The 18,165-nt window shown below is 35.2% G+C and overlaps 1 pseudogene; it reads right to left on the minus strand.

Annotated features, from left to right (window-relative positions):
• Positions 1 to 3,674: 3,674 nt before the first annotated feature.
• On the minus strand, positions 3,675 to 17,239 carry LOC120153049 (annotated as a pseudogene).
• Between the last annotated feature and the right edge of the window lie 926 nt (positions 17,240 to 18,165).

The raw sequence follows: 18,165 nt of genomic DNA on the forward strand, positions 1-18,165 counted from the left end.
GTGCGATGTGAATTGGTGCTTCATTGAATCATTATTTTTTTTCTGTTTTATATTTGAAAGTCTTTTTCATGGACAATTAAGCATTGCCATTGTAAAATATAATTGCCCCTCAATTATGAGAACTATTTAGCCACATGTTTTTGTCTATCATATTGTATATTACACAACTATATTTGATTTTGTGAAGATTTACATTTATTTAGCCTTGTTAATAAATTAAAAAAAAATTGAAATGATAAAAATGCATAAAAAAAATAAAATAAATACTTAAAGTAAAAATAAGGACCTAATTATACTCTTTTTTACTCTAGTCTTTAGGCACTTGAACTATTTGTTTGGTCAAACTAGGTACTCAAACTATTATATTTAATTATTTTAAGTTATAATATTTTTTAGTTCGAAAATTATTTTTTGACCAATAAGATGTTGACACTTCACACAAATTAGATATTTGTTTTGATTATAAATATATTTTAGGGGCTGAAAGAAAAAAAGGGTATAGTTTAAAGACTTATTTTGATCAAAAAATAATTGAGATACTTAAAGTCGGTACCTATAATAGTTTAAGTACCTAGTTTGATTGGAAAATAATTTAGATACCTAAAACAAAAAAATAACATAAGTATTTTTTTAATTTAAGCCTAAAATAAATATTTTATATATGTATGTTTGATAGAAAATGATAAAAATAAAAAATATACATATAATTATTTACGACGAATGCTTATAATCATAAACGTAAATTAAAACATAATTCAGACATTTCTTATAATCAAAAACACAAAAATTAGTCTCTTAATATCATGTAAGGGTCATACAAGGAAGAAATAAAAAATCTAACAAAAAAACTCAAACAAAATATAAATACAAAAATATCTTATTGCATCGATAAATAACCATAAAAGAAGATAAATATATTGAAAGAATACCGTCAAATCGTAAATTAGAGTCGCATGATGTAAAAAAATAATCTACGAACATAAATTGTGTATCCAAATCTAATCCGAGTGTCTAAAGCAGTAGAGATCAACACGATAACAAATAAAATGCCATATTGATCGGTTGTAAATATGCCAAACTCAACCTTGAAAAAAAAATTAAAACAATGACCAAATGATAAAAAATGTGTCATAAAAACAGAAAAATATATCATAAAAATAAAAAAATATATCATAAAGATAGAGAAAAACGTGTCATAAAATATAATTATTAAAATTTAAATAAACAAAATAAAAACAAAAATATGATATAAAAATTAAAAAAAAACAAGAAATATCAACCGTAAAGAGCCGGTATAAAAATTGACATCGTCATTTATCCACCAAGAATAAATAAATAAAAAACTTCAAAAATTTTGAGTGATGGCCGTTAGTATTTTTGAGAAAACTTTTCATTTTATTTTCTTTACTAATTCTAAAAGAATTTTTTTTGATAAAAAAAGGTTATAAAATTATAAGTATCGGCTTCTATCGAGTTTATTTGTATCATCCATAACTATATTGTCATACATAAATAGGTAATAAAGTGTTGATTTATCTCAGTGAATTCGATGAAAAATTAACATAAAATAATCAATCATTAATCTAATTAGACTTAAAGAAATTAGAAATAACTCTTAAAAATGATGGATTAAATGAAGTATTAAACGTCAATATTCTTTTAATAAAATACGACGACGATATTTTTGGAGGTGAGCACACACAATAATTATTAAAAAATATTATATAAAATGACTTACATCATCCCATGATAAAATATTTGATAAACAAATATAAATAAAAAAAAAGAATTCAATGCTATTTTTATTTAAAACCCTAAATACAACACAACTGTGTAGCCGCTACACACTGCTCATAGCCTTATAGCTCATGCTTTAAGTTTATCTTATTATTTATTTTCCTGTCATTTTTATATTTTATTATCTGATTTCTGATCACTTCACTGCTTTACCGTACTTTCTATTGTCCTTTACAAAATTAAAATAATGATTACTGAGCTTTCCCGTTCTAGTCCTAACCGCCAAAAACAATTTTGTAATTTTAATTGGTTTTCGACTACTGCATCAAAACCAAGCTTTCCAACAGAATATAATATATTACGGATCTTTCACTTTGTCTATGGATGAGAATTTAATAGATAATAATTTGAATATGGAGACGAGATTTTTTTATATAATATAATTTTTTTAAATTTTATATAATTTTAGATTGTAAAATAAATAAAACATATAACTTAGATTAATAGTTAAAAATAATGAAATTTTTACGAGAGAAAAATAAAACATTCTTAGTATAAAGATATTAATCTCAATTATTAAATTTAATTAATCTAATAATCTAGAAATCATGTAAAACTTTTAAATTTGTACATTAATCCTAAGCCTTCAAATATACATAAAATTTATTGTTGAAATCTGTTTTATTACGCAAATAATAAAGTTGGGTATCCAAATTCCATATTATTGGTTAGGCATAATACCAAAATAAGTGCTCAAACTATACTCATTTTCCCAAATAGACACCTAAACTAAATTTCATCTCATCAAGGTGTTTACCGTTAAAAATATTACTCATTTAGGTGCATAGGGTTGTAATGGTGTTAATTTTTCCGTTAAAAGATACGTGTCACAACATGATAATTTTAAATTTTTTTATTTAAAAATAAAAAATAAAATTATATTTAAAATTTTTAAAAAACAAAAAATACAAAATTTGAAATAAACCCAAAACTTCGAAAATATTCATTTCAACTCCTAAACCCATGCCGGTCGTTGCCTTTTGCCGTCGACGAAGCTCCACCTGATGACCAAAACTCTCATGAAATCGAGACCGATCGAAGGTCGATCGATGATGAATTAATGTTTTAAATCGTCCGAAACCCTAAGATTAAAATCGTTATTCCACGCGATTCCGATGGCCAATCGACGGAAAATGCGAAGGTGTAAAAGTAGGAGGATGGTAGAAACTACGTCGGTGGCCGAAAAGGGAAGCCGTTGTGGATTAAGGTTAGGATTTGAGATTTTGGGATTTTTATATAATATAATAAAAGTTAGTGTTTTTTTAAATAAATATCATAATATTTGTAATATTTTATTTTAAAATATAGATTTCAAAATCATTAGATTGTGACACGTGCCATTTAACAGGAGAAATTAACACCGTTGACGACCCGGGCACCTAAACGGGTAATGTTTATAACATTAGACACCTAGATGAGAAGAAAATTAGTTTAGGCACCTATTGGGAAAATGAGTATAATTTAAGCACTTATTTTGGTATTAAGCCTATTAGATAAACAACACATAAAATATGAAATTCTCTCTTAGTTAAAAGATTAAAACAATTTTAAATACCATCAACATACAAATTAATAAACTTGAAGAGATTCGCGAATGCTGTGTTATTCTTGAACTATTAAAATTTGTTGTGATAGTCGCACGTCACTTTATTTTTTTTCAAAAAGTAATTTTTAACTTTGGTTATGTATCATCCAGACAACCAAATTCTTGTGCAATAATTAAAATCATTTGGTAAATGCCGGAACAGAAATGCGACATTTAAAACAGGAATGGAATAACATTCACCAACTCGATTCTAGCATTACAACATGAAAACCAAACAAAACCAATTTCTCGTCCAATAATAATGATAACTATAGTCCCTCTGAAAGGATCATTTCAACTCCTCAAGTTTTGATGAATGTATAAAAACGGAACCTTCTTCTACAACAGCCCACATTGCATCTATGTAAAAAGTAAAACCTGCGACATAAATAACAGGATACAGAGTACATGTCATGAACTTCACTCATCACTGCTGTCCCTCGCCCGACTCGGGTTTGGAAGCTTCCTTGATCTCGTCTCCATCTTCGTCCTAAATCAAACAAGACAGGCATCAGTCATGGAACACCACATTCAAGCAAATGCAAATCAACTTGCAATGTGCAGCTTTTAATCAAAAGTTACGGCAGAAAGTAATCCGGCATCCCAAGCTTGCCCCAAAAGAATTGGGAGTAAATGTAACCTGTGTTGGCCTGTTGACTTTCGACACATCATTTTTTAATACAGCAAATATAGCAGAAAGGTTTAAAAGGCCGTGGTAGAAAGCTAATGATCAAGAAAGGTAAGGTTTAAAAGGCCGTGGTAGAAAGCTAATGATCAAGAAAGTGCGAGAGACCATGATGTCCAAAGAGTCAGATTGTCCCGAAGAAGTTGCATGATCAGTTTACTATCCTTGTAGGAATCCTCAACCAATGTATCCAACTCAGAAATAGCCGCATCAAAAGCCTGCCTAATGAAGAGCATGTCATATATCTGAAAATATTTCCAGATCTTCACATAAGATCAATCTAAAATCTACGCCATGTATATAAAGGGTAAAATTAAGAAACCTCAATAAAACGTTTTAAGAAATACAGAAAGCAATCACCAACATGTTATCTTGTGGACTCACTCCATGCTATAAAGCAACACATTTTATGGGGAAGAAGTGTGGAGATATCGCCACTCCTTCGAACTTCTTTTAACCGCAGTTTCGATACCATCACAAGTATCAATCAGATTCACAAAATATATTCAGGAGTTAAAAGGTTCTCAGACCAGTAATTCTCATAGATACACTCAGAGTTGCATCAGAAGCGTATCAAGTAGGAGCATGATTAATAAACAGCCAAGTAAAACAGATGGGGCTATAGCAAAAGAAGTTTAATAAACAGATGGAACTATAGCAAGAGAAGTTTAATAAACAGATGGGACTATAGAAAGATAAGTTCAATAAACAGATGGGGCTAGAGCAAGACAAGTTTAATAAACCACCAACTAAAACAGCGTAATCCGGTTCAATATCCGTTAGAACTCAATAGAGACAAAATTACACAAGAAATCAATATAAATTAGAAGAGAATAAACACCTGTTTTGCGAGATTGCAAGCACGATGAGGTGAGTTCAGGATTTCATAGTAAAAAACAGAAAAGTTAAGAGCAAGTCCCAGCCTAATTGGGTGAGTCGGCGCTAGTTCACCAAGAGCAATATCCTGCCATCATAAACAAAAAAAGAAGTTATGAACTTCTATCCGAGGATGCTCAAGAAAGTATAGAAAAAATAACACATTCACAACATGGCATTACCAATTTCACCCACCTGAGCAGATTTGTAAGCCAACAAATTGCTCTCAGCAGCTTCCTTCCTCTCAGCACCAGTCTTAAACTCAGCAAGATACCTGTGATAATCACCATTCATTTTAAGGTAAAACACCTTGGATTCAGCTGATGGAACGAGGTGAGACTCGAGAAGGCTCAAAATCCCTTCACAGATCTTGCTAAGCTCGGCTTCAATCTTGGCCCTATTCCTTGATGGTTGCAACATGATCCTCATTTCCTCTGCACCCTTCCTTCTGCTCAATAGAAGAGATTATCCTCCACGAAGCCCTCCTAGCCCCAATCACATTTTTGTAAGCCACAAAGAGAAGGTTCCTTTCCTCGACAGTCAGCTCTACGTCGACAGTTTTTGCAACTTTTTCCATGAAATCAACCATCTCCCCATAGCGCCCGGCCTGCTCAACTAACTTGGCCATGTAAACATTCTCCTCTCGAGATGACTCAATCGAAATCTTTACTCTATCAATCTACGACCCGATCCTGCAATACCAAATATTTACATTTACCAAACAAACATTTCTAACAAATCTCCTAAGTTGGTTCTAAACAAGTGCATCGAAATCATGAACAAGCATTGGAAACAATATCATTCATGTACCCTAAAGCATCTCCTTAAACTTTTAGTTCTTCCTTTCTTCCAAAATTTTGAATTTACGATCAAGCTAAAAACAGGTACAACCTAAAATATAGACATTAATACATTATTAACCAAAAAAGATCCAAGGAAGGTAAACCATTAGCACTTGCTCCTGTCCTTCGCTTTTCAACAGTTTCTAGGTAATCAAACAGATCGAATTTAAACCTTATTTGGTTAGTAATTTCTTCTACTTCAAGTATGAGCAGTAAAACACTCGGTCAGAACAAAGATTTTTCTCAGTAACCAAACTTTCCCTGATTTCTAGGAATCCAACAGATCAAATCTAAGAATAAGACACTGATTAATCAAATCAAGCAACAAGAATCTCAAACCTCAAACAGATCCAAATAAAACCATTAAAAGTTAAATCAAAGATAAACTAGAAAACCACACAATTCATCAATCAAAACAAATAAATAAACTCCTTGTATCCATAAAAAATAATTAAAAGAGAGAATATGTCCGAACTAACGTACCTCTTTTTTTCTCGATAGCGTTGATGATTATGAGAAAATAAGAGAGGAAATGAAGATATATTACAGGGGAGTGAGTACTGACTAGGGCAAACGATGACGAAGGATTCTATATTTTTAGTCTACTTTTAACGTTATCGAGATGTAATCATCATATACTGTTGAGACTATTTATTTCACTCTTTTTAGGGTAAACTACATCATGATCATTTAATTATAAAGAGATTTTAATTTGATCATCTTTTAATTTTGTTAACTAGATCACTTGACCAGTGACCAAAAATGCCTTATAATATACGATTTTAACCAATTTTTTTGGATTTTCCAAAATGACCAACTAAATCGCAATGCGATCGATAATTCGCAACGCGATCTCCAGTATCGCAAATCAGTTTCCAGATTCGCAACGCGAACTTTGACTATCGCAACGCGAACTTCGACTATCGCATTGCGATTTACATATTCGCATTGCGATAGTCCAAGTTCGCGTTGCGATAGTCGAAGTTCGTGTTGCGATTTTCCAAATTCGTTACGATAGTCCAAGTTCACGTTGCGATTTATTCCAAATTTGTTGCGATAGTGCAAGTTCGCATTGCGATTTATTACAAATTCGTTACGATAGTCGAAGATCGCAACGACTGGTGGTATTGCATTTGTTTCTTAAGAATTTTCTCTAAAAAGATAGTACTCGCGCGAACGTGTCGAAGACACGTATTACCACGACCACGACCACGACCACGACCACGACCACGAGACGGACGGCGGCGACGGCGGCGCGCGAGAGTCCCCCTTGTTCTCTATCACTCAACAAGGAAGTGAGAAAGCTAAGCCTTAAATACCATTCCCAATAGTGTTTCCAATACTATGTGGGATTGAGCATTACCAACATTTGTTTCCAATACAATGTGATTATTCAGGAAACAATTAACAATCATGCACCTTAAAACAACTGAATCAGCAACCAATTGCATTAGTATTATACGATTAAATATGTCATAATTAAAAGTCAATCTATAATCAATCGCGATTATTGCAATTTTAAGCAAAACATTCAAAAAGAATTGCATCACTTGCGAGAATAAAAAAAATTGTTATCGTGCAATTACAATCAATTGAAAATAAATTAGAATTGCATGAAAACTAAACGAACCACAAATATTTTTCATACAAATACTAAAGTCATTAACTATAATTCACAAATAATATCACTATTTAAGGCTCAATCCCACATAGTATTGAAAATTCTATTGGGAATGGTATTTAAGGTTTGACTTTCCCAATTCTATGTTGAGTGATAGAGAACAAGGGAGACTCTCGCGCGCCGCCGCCGCCGCTGTCCGTCTCGTGGTCATGGTCGTGGTTGTGGTAATACATGTCTTCGACACGTCCGCGCGAATACTATCTTTTTAGAGAAAATTCTTAAGAAACAAATGTAATACCACCAGTCGTTGCGATTTTGGACTATCGCAACGAATTTGGAATAAATCGCAACGCGAACTTCGACTATCGCAACGAACTTGGAATAAATCGCAACGCGAACTTCGACTATCGCAACGAACTTGGAATAAATCGCAACGCGAACTTTGACTATCGCAACGCGAACTTGGACTATCGCAACGAACTTGGAATAAATCGCAACGCGAACTTCGACTATAGTAACGAACTTGGACTATCGCAATACGAACTTGGACTATCGCAACGAATTTGGAAAATCGCATTGCGATAGTCGATGTTCGCGTTGCGAATCTGGAAACTGATTTGCGATACCAGAGATCGCGTTGCGAATTATCGATCGCATTGCAATTTAGTTGGTCATTTTGGCAAATCCAAAATGAAACTAAGGTATTAAGCTAAACCGAGGTTCCAAGGACAACCTGAGTTGGGGCGGCACCTCGAGCAAGATATGGCCTCAGGAGTGGGAGAGATACTGAACAAGATCAAAAGTGATTATTCGAGGCGAGCTTGGCTAGCCGATCTGTAACTCAGTTTTGGCTTGGAGATATCCATTGGAATCGAACCACCCATGTAACACTCATAAACCGTAAACATCTAAAAAAAATGAGCCATAGATGACACATCAAATTGACTAATATCATTATTCACAATTGCTTTTTTTTTTTAAATATTCATATTTCAATTTTAAAACCATTTATATCTACTTATATTTCCATATCATTTAAAAACATAATATTATATATATCCTATGCATACCAAATACCGATAAACTAAACTGTTAGGTATGTCTCATAAATATACTAGTAAAGAGGACAGGAGCGGAGTGAGCGAAGCGAACATCAACTGTCCTTACAAAGAAAGTTTCGTTGTGGGGTTATAAATTATGTGGGTTGGGGTGCGGGGGCGTAGCCCCCGCGGTACGGTACAGGGTTGATTTTGTAATTATGTACCAGGGTTTTCTATTATAAATAGAGATGTAACCTAGACCTAAAACATCATTGAATAAAATTCTAGCGCCGCCTAGGCACCGAGGACGTAAGCACATTGTCGAACCTCGTAAAATTCTCGTGTTCTTTCGTTTTCTTTACCCGTTTTCGTCAACAATTGGTATCAGATGTCAGGAGCAAAATTCGAAGTCGCGAAATTCGATGGTCAGAGTAACTTCGGATTATGGCAAACGAGGGTGAAGGATCTATTGGCGCAGCAAGGGATCTTGAAGGCTTTGCGACCTACAAAGCCGGCGTCGATGGATGAGGAAGATTGGGAAGAATTGCAGCAGCGAGCGGCAGGAACCATACGATTATGCTTGGCGGACGAGGTCATGTATCACGTCATGCATCTATCGTCTCCAGACGAAATTTGGAGGAAGTTGGAAAGTCAGTTTATGTCCAAATCCTTAACGACAAAACTGTATCTGAAGCAGCGGCTGTATGGGCTGAAGATGCAGGACGATCACGATTTGGCGCAACACGTGAATGTCTTCAATCAAATCGTTTCTGATCTGGCTCGGCTTGATGTGAAAATTGAGGATGAAGACAGAGCGATGATTCTGTTGTGTTCGTTGTCTTCCTCTTACGAACACATGGTGACTACTCTTACATATGGGAAAGAGACTATCAACGTTGAGGAGATTACTGCAGCCTTGTTGGCTCACAACCAGCGGAAGCAGAATGCAGGGGAAAGCTCTCAAGCCGATAGCTTATATGTCAAGGGTAATCGAGATCGTGGACGGAAGCCAGAGAAGGCAGGGTCCGGGAAGCGGAATTCCAGATCCAAATCCAGGGATAAGAAGACGATTCACTGTTACAAGTGCAAGGAGGCGGGACATATGAAGCGAGACTGTCCGAAGTTGAAAAAGCAGACTGATGAGAAGCGTGATGGCTCATCCAAGTCTGTGAACGTGGTCGAGGATGATACTTCTGATTGCAGTGAGGGTGATATGCTTTCTATTTCAACGACACAATTGACGGATGTTTGGATTCTTGATTCTGGATGTTCTTATCACATCACGCCAAATAGGAAATGGTTTTCGACATACAGGCCGGTTAATTCTGGTTCGGTTTATTTGGGTGATGATCGATGTTGCAATATTGTTGGTATTGGTGATGTCAGAATTAAGATGCACGATGGCTCCGTTCGGACGTTGAGTGGTGTTCGACATATCCCAGACTTGAAGAAGAATTTGATTTCCTTGGGCACTTTGCATAAGAATGGTTTTATCCCTAAGGCTGACGAGGATAGAGAAACCATTCGGATTGTTAAAGGAGCATTGACTGTGATGAAAGGCAAGATGACTGCAGGGAATATCTACAGATTGTTAGGGAGTACCGTTGCAGGTGGAGTTCACTCTGTTGAGTCCTGTGATGATACGACAAAATTGTGGCATATGCGCCTTGCTCATCTTAGTGAACGTGGTATGGCAGAATTACACAAGAGAAACTTGTTGCATGGTGTCAAAAGCTGTAAGCTCAATTTTTGCAAGTATTGTGTTCTTGGTAAACAGACTAAAGTCCGTTTCAAGACTGCGAAGCACACAACTCAAGGGATTCTTGATTATGTGCATTCTGATGTATGGGGGCCTTCCACGACATCGTCTTTGGGTGGATCTAGGTACTATGTTACTTTTATTGATGATTTTTCACGGAAAGTTTGGGTGTATTTTTTGAAACAGAAATCTGAAGGTTTTGAGAAGTTCAAGCTGTGGAAAGCTGAGGTAGAAAACCAAACAGGACGAAAAATCAAGTGTTTGCGGTCTGACAATGGTACGGAGTACACAGATTCACAGTTCCTACAATTCTGTAAGGAGCATGGGATTCAGAGGCATTTTACAGTGCGCAAGACACCACAACAGAATGGTGTTGCGGAACGAATGAACAGGTCGTTGAATGAAAGAGCCAGATGTTTGCGGTTGAATGCGGGGCTTCCCAAACACTTCTGGGCTGAGGTTGTTAACATGGCGTGTTACCTTATCAACAGATCGCCAAGGGCATCGCTGGCTGGGAAAGTTGCAGAAGAGGTATGGACTGGTCATGATGTTAGTTTTGATAACTTACGGATTTTTGGTTGTCCTGCTTATGTGCATGTACCTGCTGATGATTCCAAACTTGATGCAAAATCGAAGGAGTGCATTTTTCTGGGTTACAAGAAAGGTGTCAAAGGATTCAAGTTCTGGGATCCAGTTGCGAAGAAAGTTGTGATTAGTAGAGATGTCGTTTTTTATGAACAGTCTATGTTGCAGCAGAAGCAAGACACGACAGTGGTAGATTTCGAGCAGTTTCCAGTTGAGAAACCAGAAACTTCTCAACCGACTTCTGGTGGTTCCACTACGGATGATTTGCAGGATTATAGTCTCGCCAGAGTCAGGGTGAGACGGATGAATATAAAGCCTCCGAACAGATTGGGTTTTGAAGACTTGGTATCTTTTGCACTTACTGTTAGCAGTGATGATCCAGTTACTTTTTATGATGCCGTTACTAGTCAGGAAAACGACAAGTGGATGGCAGCCATGGTTGAGGAGATGGAGTCTTTGAATCACAATCGCACATGGGAGTTAGTTCCCCTTCCTGAGGGTAAGAAGCCGATTGGTTGCAAATGGGTGTATAAGAAGAAACCAGCAGTAACAGAAAAAGAGGGGGAGAAGTTCAAGGCTCGTTTGGTAGCGAAGGGTTTTTCACAGCAGAAAGGAGTTGATTATGATGAAATCTTTTCTCCTGTGGTCAGGCACACTTCAATCCGAGCAGTACTTGCATTGGTGGCTAGTTGGGATTTGCATTTAGAGCAGATGGATATTAAAACTGCTTTTTTGCATGGTAATTTAGAGGAGCAGATCTACATGCGGCAACCTGAAGGTTTCACTCAACCTGGAAACGAGCATTTAGTTTGCAGATTGAAGAAATCTTTGTACGGGTTAAAACAGTCTCCGAGACAGTGGTATAAACGGTTTGACTCCTATATGATCAAGATTGGCTACAACCGATGTGAGTATGATTGTTGTGTCTATGTTAAGAGCCTTGATGATGGTTCTTTTATTTTTCTATTACTGTATGTTGATGATATGTTGATTGCTGCGAAGAACATGGATGATGTTATCGGTTTGAAAACTTTATTGAGTCAGGAATTTGATATGAAAGATTTAGGTGCTGCAAAGAAAATTCTTGGAATGGAAATTTGCAGGGACAGAGACTCAAGGAAACTGCGGCTATCTCAACGGGGTTATGTTGAGAAAATGCTAGAAAGGTTTGCGATGAGCAGCGCGAAACCAGTTAGCACTCCATTGGCGAATCACTTTAAGCTCTCATCAGAACAGTGCCCTAAGACAGATAAGGAAGCTGAAAATATGGCAAAGGTTCCGTATTCTAATGCTGTTGGCTGCTTGATGTATGCGATGGTATGTACTCGTCCTGATTTAGCTCATGTTGTTAGTCAAGTTTGTAAGTACATGTCTAAACCTGGTAAGCAACATTGGGATGCAGTCAAGTGGATCTTTCGGTACTTAAAGGGTACTGTGGGACATGGAATTGTTTTTGGGAGTCAGCGGGATAATCCTTTGGTTGTAGGATATGTGGATTCAGATTATGCAGGTGACTTGGATAATAGAAGATCTACGACAGGGTATGTGTTTACTCTTGGTGGAGGGCCTATTTGCTGGAAGTCTACTGTTCAATCTATCGTGGCACTATCTACAACTGAAGCTGAATACATGGCAGCGGCTGAAGCTGCAAAAGAAGCTTTATGGCTTACTGGTTTAGTGAAGGAGTTGGGTGTTCAACAAGGTGGAGTTAAGTTGCTTTGTGATAATCAAAGTGCTATTCACTTGGCTAAGAATCAGGTGTATCGTGCTAGAACTAAACATATTGATGTAAGGTTCCACAAGATCAGAGAGTTGGTTGCATCTGGAGAGGTTTTGTTTCAGAAGGTACATACTGATGAGAATGCTGCTGATATGTTCACCAAGCCAGTTACGACAGACAAGTTCAAGCATTGCTTGGACTTGTTGAATGTTTTCGAGTTGTTAAAGAAGCAAGGTAACCCAACCCACATTGAAGTTTCCAAGGGGCAGGATATTCGCCAAGGTGGAGATTTGTTAGGCATGGCTCATAAATATACTAGTAAAGAGGACAGGAGATGGAGCGGAGTGAGCGAAGCGAACATCAACTGTCCTTACAAAGAAAGTTTCGTTGTGGGGTTATAAATTATGTGGGTTGGGGTGCGGGGGCGTAGCCCCCGCGGTACGGTACAGGGTTGATTTTGTAATTATGTACCAGGGTTTTCTATTATAAATAGAGATGTAACCTAGACCTAAAACATCATTGAATAAAATTCTAGCGCCGCCTAGGCACCGAGGACGTAAGCACATTGTCGAACCTCGTAAAATTCTCGTGTTCTTTCGTTTTCTTTACCCGTTTTCGTCAACATAAACTAGTCAAAATAAACAATTCTAATTTACTATTACAAACCATTTAATCAAAAAATTGATAAAACAAACTAATAATATAATTATACATGCCACTATTAGTCAAAAGAAACATCAAATATGCCTTACTGATATTGATATTATAGATGCTCTTCACAAAATGCTCAGGAGACTCCTTATAATACATTCGTATCTCTATCAAACCCAATGTATGAAAACCATCACGCGCTAAGTACAACTTAGTGAGACAATAATACTAAAGGTGAGAATAAATAAATAAAGTATCAAAATATATAAAAATATTTAAAAATAATTCAGACAAAACTTTCAGAATATTCAAACCGAATATCTAATGATGTATTTTTATCATAAACCTGAAAATAATCATCTTAAGATTATTTACAAAATCATAATAGTTCATGTCAAACAGAATAATCAGTCAACATTCCTTTTCACTCAGATACTTTTAAGAACTTTTATGTTTCATTTTCACATCACAAAGTATATTTAAGATAAAATAAAATACGCGAGTTAGACAAGTGTGCGCAATAAACATCTAAGTGCTATTATCATAATCAGAACATATAAGCACACACAGTGCTATTACATCATAAATCACAATATGCACAGAAAGTGCAATCACAATGAAATATATATACTAATGTACCCATCGGTACACCACAGTATGTCAAAATCAATATATAATCACTCAACCTCACGACATGTTAATTGTACCTTTGACTCTCAATACAACATATAATGTGTTTTCATTTCAATTCATAATCATTTAATAAAAATCATATCAAAATCAGAATTATATTCATATCATACTCGTAAAACATGACATGGACAATTCATACCCAAAATCATTTATAAAACTAACTAAAATATTACAGATATAATTCCATAATCAAAACATAATTCATATTTTTGAAATAAATAATGTGAGATTAACTTATTGCAAGTCGTCATCGATCAAAATAATTAAATAAATAAACTGCACTCACTTTTGCCTCACTACCGAATCTTTATATGCAAATTCTTTATTCATGTACTTTTTCCTTTCCTTTCGGGTCGTTCAAATCGCTAGGTTTATCTTAGTCTGACAAAATAACATAATAATATAAAATGTTCAACTATATGATAGTATCGTACTAACATAATTTAAACTTAAAATATAAAAGTCTATAAAAAAAATCGATACTAAATCGATACAAACTAAAATTATGCTTTCATCCAAAATTCAAACTTCTCAAAATATACTTTAGCTTCCATAAATATATATTTCCAACTTAAATCCCTCAACTTTTACCAATTACACATTTAAACCAAAATTTTGAATTCTTTCTAAAATTCACCTCAAATTTTTCATTAAATTCATAATAACCCTTCACTATTATGATCATATCACATTATTCACATGAAATTCCAGCACTTTCATAAAACATTCAAATCAACACTTAAACATTCAAAATCTTGTAAATTCATCCTAAACTATCTTAGACTTTTCAACTTTAACCATCCAATTTAATAAACTCAATTCAATATTAAATTCCAAAAATCAGCAAACTAATACAAATTTCCAGCATTAACATAACTTACCCAAATGATGCTCTTACATTAATAACTTGCAAACAAGTCCCCTATTTTCTTGGACTGTTCAAATTCCACCTCAAAGTTTACCAAATTTTGAAATTCGATTCCAAATAACTTTTCAATCTTAATTTTCCAGCATCTCAATATTAAAAATTAACGTTGAACACCCCAAAACGTGTAAAGAGGAATATAATAAATTTATAACATAACCAACAATATTTGCATATTTTATCGCAAAATCAAAATGCTACTAATAAGCTATAAAATTAAATTAATAATTGATTGGCATTAATTTGATTAATAATTTTAAAATTTATATTTAATTTTAATTCAATTCAATTCAATTCGTTTTGATTTTTATATTTAATTATTTTGAATTCGGATTGATTTGGATTTGATCAAATATGATTTAATTGTGTGCATTTATGATATTAACCTTTTGTGAAAAATAAAATTAGATTGGGTTTAAGTTTGAATCAATTCGATTAATTTTTTGACTTTTAAGTGTATATTTTGTAATTGTAAAACTTTTTCTTATTACGATTTTGATTTCTATGTAGTCGGTCGAAATTATCATCTAGTATTATGTTATGTGAGATTATGTTATATGAGCGTCTTTTCTATAATCTTGATCAACATTGGGAACTATACCCCGGTCAATATTAAAGCAGAGTCGATATATTGTTTTGAGAATTGAACACCAAAGATTAGCTCCAACAAATCTTTAGGACAATTACGGAAGAATGAACAAATAGCTAGCTGTAAGCAACATTTTAAAGGGACCAAGACTGCCTTGAATTTAGGCAGATGTTTGGTCAAAGCTGAGCATTTTCAGAACTGAATTGAATCTAAAACACTCAAGGATAATAGATTAATCCCCATCATTATGGTATAAGTGAAACCATTGAAGCAGCTTTGGTGATATGGGTGTGGAGCACGAGACAAAACATGTGGGAATAGCATGCTGTGTTCTTAGTTTATTTTACATTCATTTATGTATTTTCTACTTTCAAGTCACTCAGATTCCTTTGCAATATCTTGAGTTTTGGGCTTTGATTTATTTTTCTTAGCTCAATAACTAAAATAATGAGTATGTTAAGATAATCAGGAAATCTATATATAAATCGAAAAACGAAAGTCAGATCACATTCATGAAAACATGCATGCCCTCTCCCCATCCTTTAAAGTTTCAAGTTTTTCATCAATGGCCGACCAGTTGTCTTGGGCTAGTAATTCCCACACTAAATATACTGCATATGATTACGCGTCATATTCAAAGCTAGACAAAGAAATGGAGTCTTTTTTTTTTTTTTGTAATTGTAAACACTTATTTTCGTTCGGATATGTTTTTTTCCATATATATATATATATATATATTTATTTATTTATAGTAATATAATATACTTTTTTCTGAATTTTTTTTATATATAATAGATTATTATTATTATTATTATTATTATTATTATTATTATATTTATATTATTATTATTATTATTAATACTATTAATTTTGTTTTACAAAGCCCAGCCCGAACCGCTCAGATTCGTACGTGTAACCGCATAAGCCTATGCTTGCCATCTGTCTCACCTGCTCAGTTGTTTCGAAGGTGCCAACAACAGAGAAAACAAAATCAGATTTTTTAGCCACATAAAGAGGCCAGCAAGGCAGGTAGTTCTGGGAGAGAAGGCCATTTTCTGTTAGTGGGGGAAGAATCCACCGCCGAAATCAAAGGAGAAGTAGTTGATTGCTCTCCATGATTTTTTTCCAAAATTTTCGGTAGTAAAGTGGAAGTCATGATATAAAAAGGTGATCCAATGGCCTTATGAAGGGGGGAGGAAATGATTTTTTAAAAGGGACAGAGTGATAAAATACACAAGAGGCAGGGGTTCTTGCTCTTTGCCTTCTTTCTCTTCCTTCCATGGTTCCCACTTTCCACTTTCCACTTTCCAGCATCAAATGGAAAGCCAGACCCCTGATTTCATGGTGACCTTCGTCATCAGTTCACTAGGTTTCATCACCCTTTGTAAACCAGTTATCGGCTTCATCAAATGGGTGTGGGTCATGTTCCTCAGACCACCAAGTCCTCATTTCATCCTATATTCAATTTCCAACACTTACGTAGATATATTTCTACAAACAAATACCTACATTCTCACTATAGTTGAAGCATGTAGAGGAGGTTATGTTGGTGCGAGGCTTTGAAATAGGGCGTGTCCGCGGCCACCGGGAGGAGACTTTCGTTGTCACCCCGAAATCGGCTATTATTTGAGGGAGTGACATTGAGAACCAATCTAGTATTCCACGACACAAAAGCTTGGTTATCTTCTTCACATTCTGATGTAGATGCAACCTCTGATTCGAAAAAGACGAAAGTAGAACCATCTCTGAAAGTAGATACACACCGGAGCCATTGCCGAGGGCCTTTTGATTTTTGTAATTACCTTTGCTGTTCTTTTTATCATTCTTGAAGGTCCATAGAGTGCAATATTCAAGACATGGTTGCTCACCATTTCAATCGTGGCGATAATCGTGCCCGGTACTGGTTACACCGGACCTTCCATGAATACCGCTAATGCCTCGGTATCTTTGAATGTGTGGCAACCCGAGGTCGTGTATGGATGGCACAACAACATATCAAGAGTGATCCATCAAGTCCGGGGTTGTTGAGACTTTCTGGGAGCTGCTGGCATGGCTGCTGCTTTTGTAACCGATAATGCAGGAGAGCTGTACAGTTTGGTGCTCGCGTGGGGCTGTTGGGGCTGACGAGGACGTAAAAGGCACCGAGGATTTTCTTCGAGCACCTGGAGTTCAAACCCCTGTTATTTGAAGTTTTCAAACCATAGAGGATTCCATTGGTGTAACTTTTGGTGCAGGAACGGCTTTCCTTCTTCGCAGATCAATTGGTAGATCATTTGTTGTTTCTAAGTTAAAAGATTATCCTCAGTTTCGTGACTCCCGTTCCAGTTTTAGAATATATGCTGGCCTCCTGGTTAGGAATGATGGTATCTGCCTCTCAATTTACTACCATTTTCTGCTTATTCTTCCCAAGAATTTTAGCTTGCGATTTATATGTATTTCAGTTTTTGGTGGTTTTATCATGCTTCGGATTTAACACTGGGAATGGTGTTTGTTACAACCAATAACTCTAGCTTTAGTTCAACTCTTAAGGATATTTATGATAACTCTAGCTTTAGTTCAATTCTTAAGGATATTTATGATGTGATACATGATGGAGTGAGTTTTCAACTGCACGTTGGATCTTCATATGCCAACTTTTGAACCTGAATCTCCACTGTGGGTTTTATATTGCCTTCCATTTGGCATCTTTTTTGAATAAACTGAGTTCAGCTTGTAAACATTTCAATAATGGCAGTAGACCAATGCTATTTAATTGTTTGAATGTGCAGTGTTCAATTAATTAAAAAATATCTTTGTT

The sequence above is a fragment of the Hibiscus syriacus genome, unplaced genomic scaffold (genome assembly GCF_006381635.1).
Source record: "Hibiscus syriacus cultivar Baekdansim isolate YM2019G1 unplaced genomic scaffold, ASM638163v2 tig00111098_pilon, whole genome shotgun sequence".
NCBI classification, from domain to species: Eukaryota; Viridiplantae; Streptophyta; class Magnoliopsida; order Malvales; family Malvaceae; genus Hibiscus; species Hibiscus syriacus.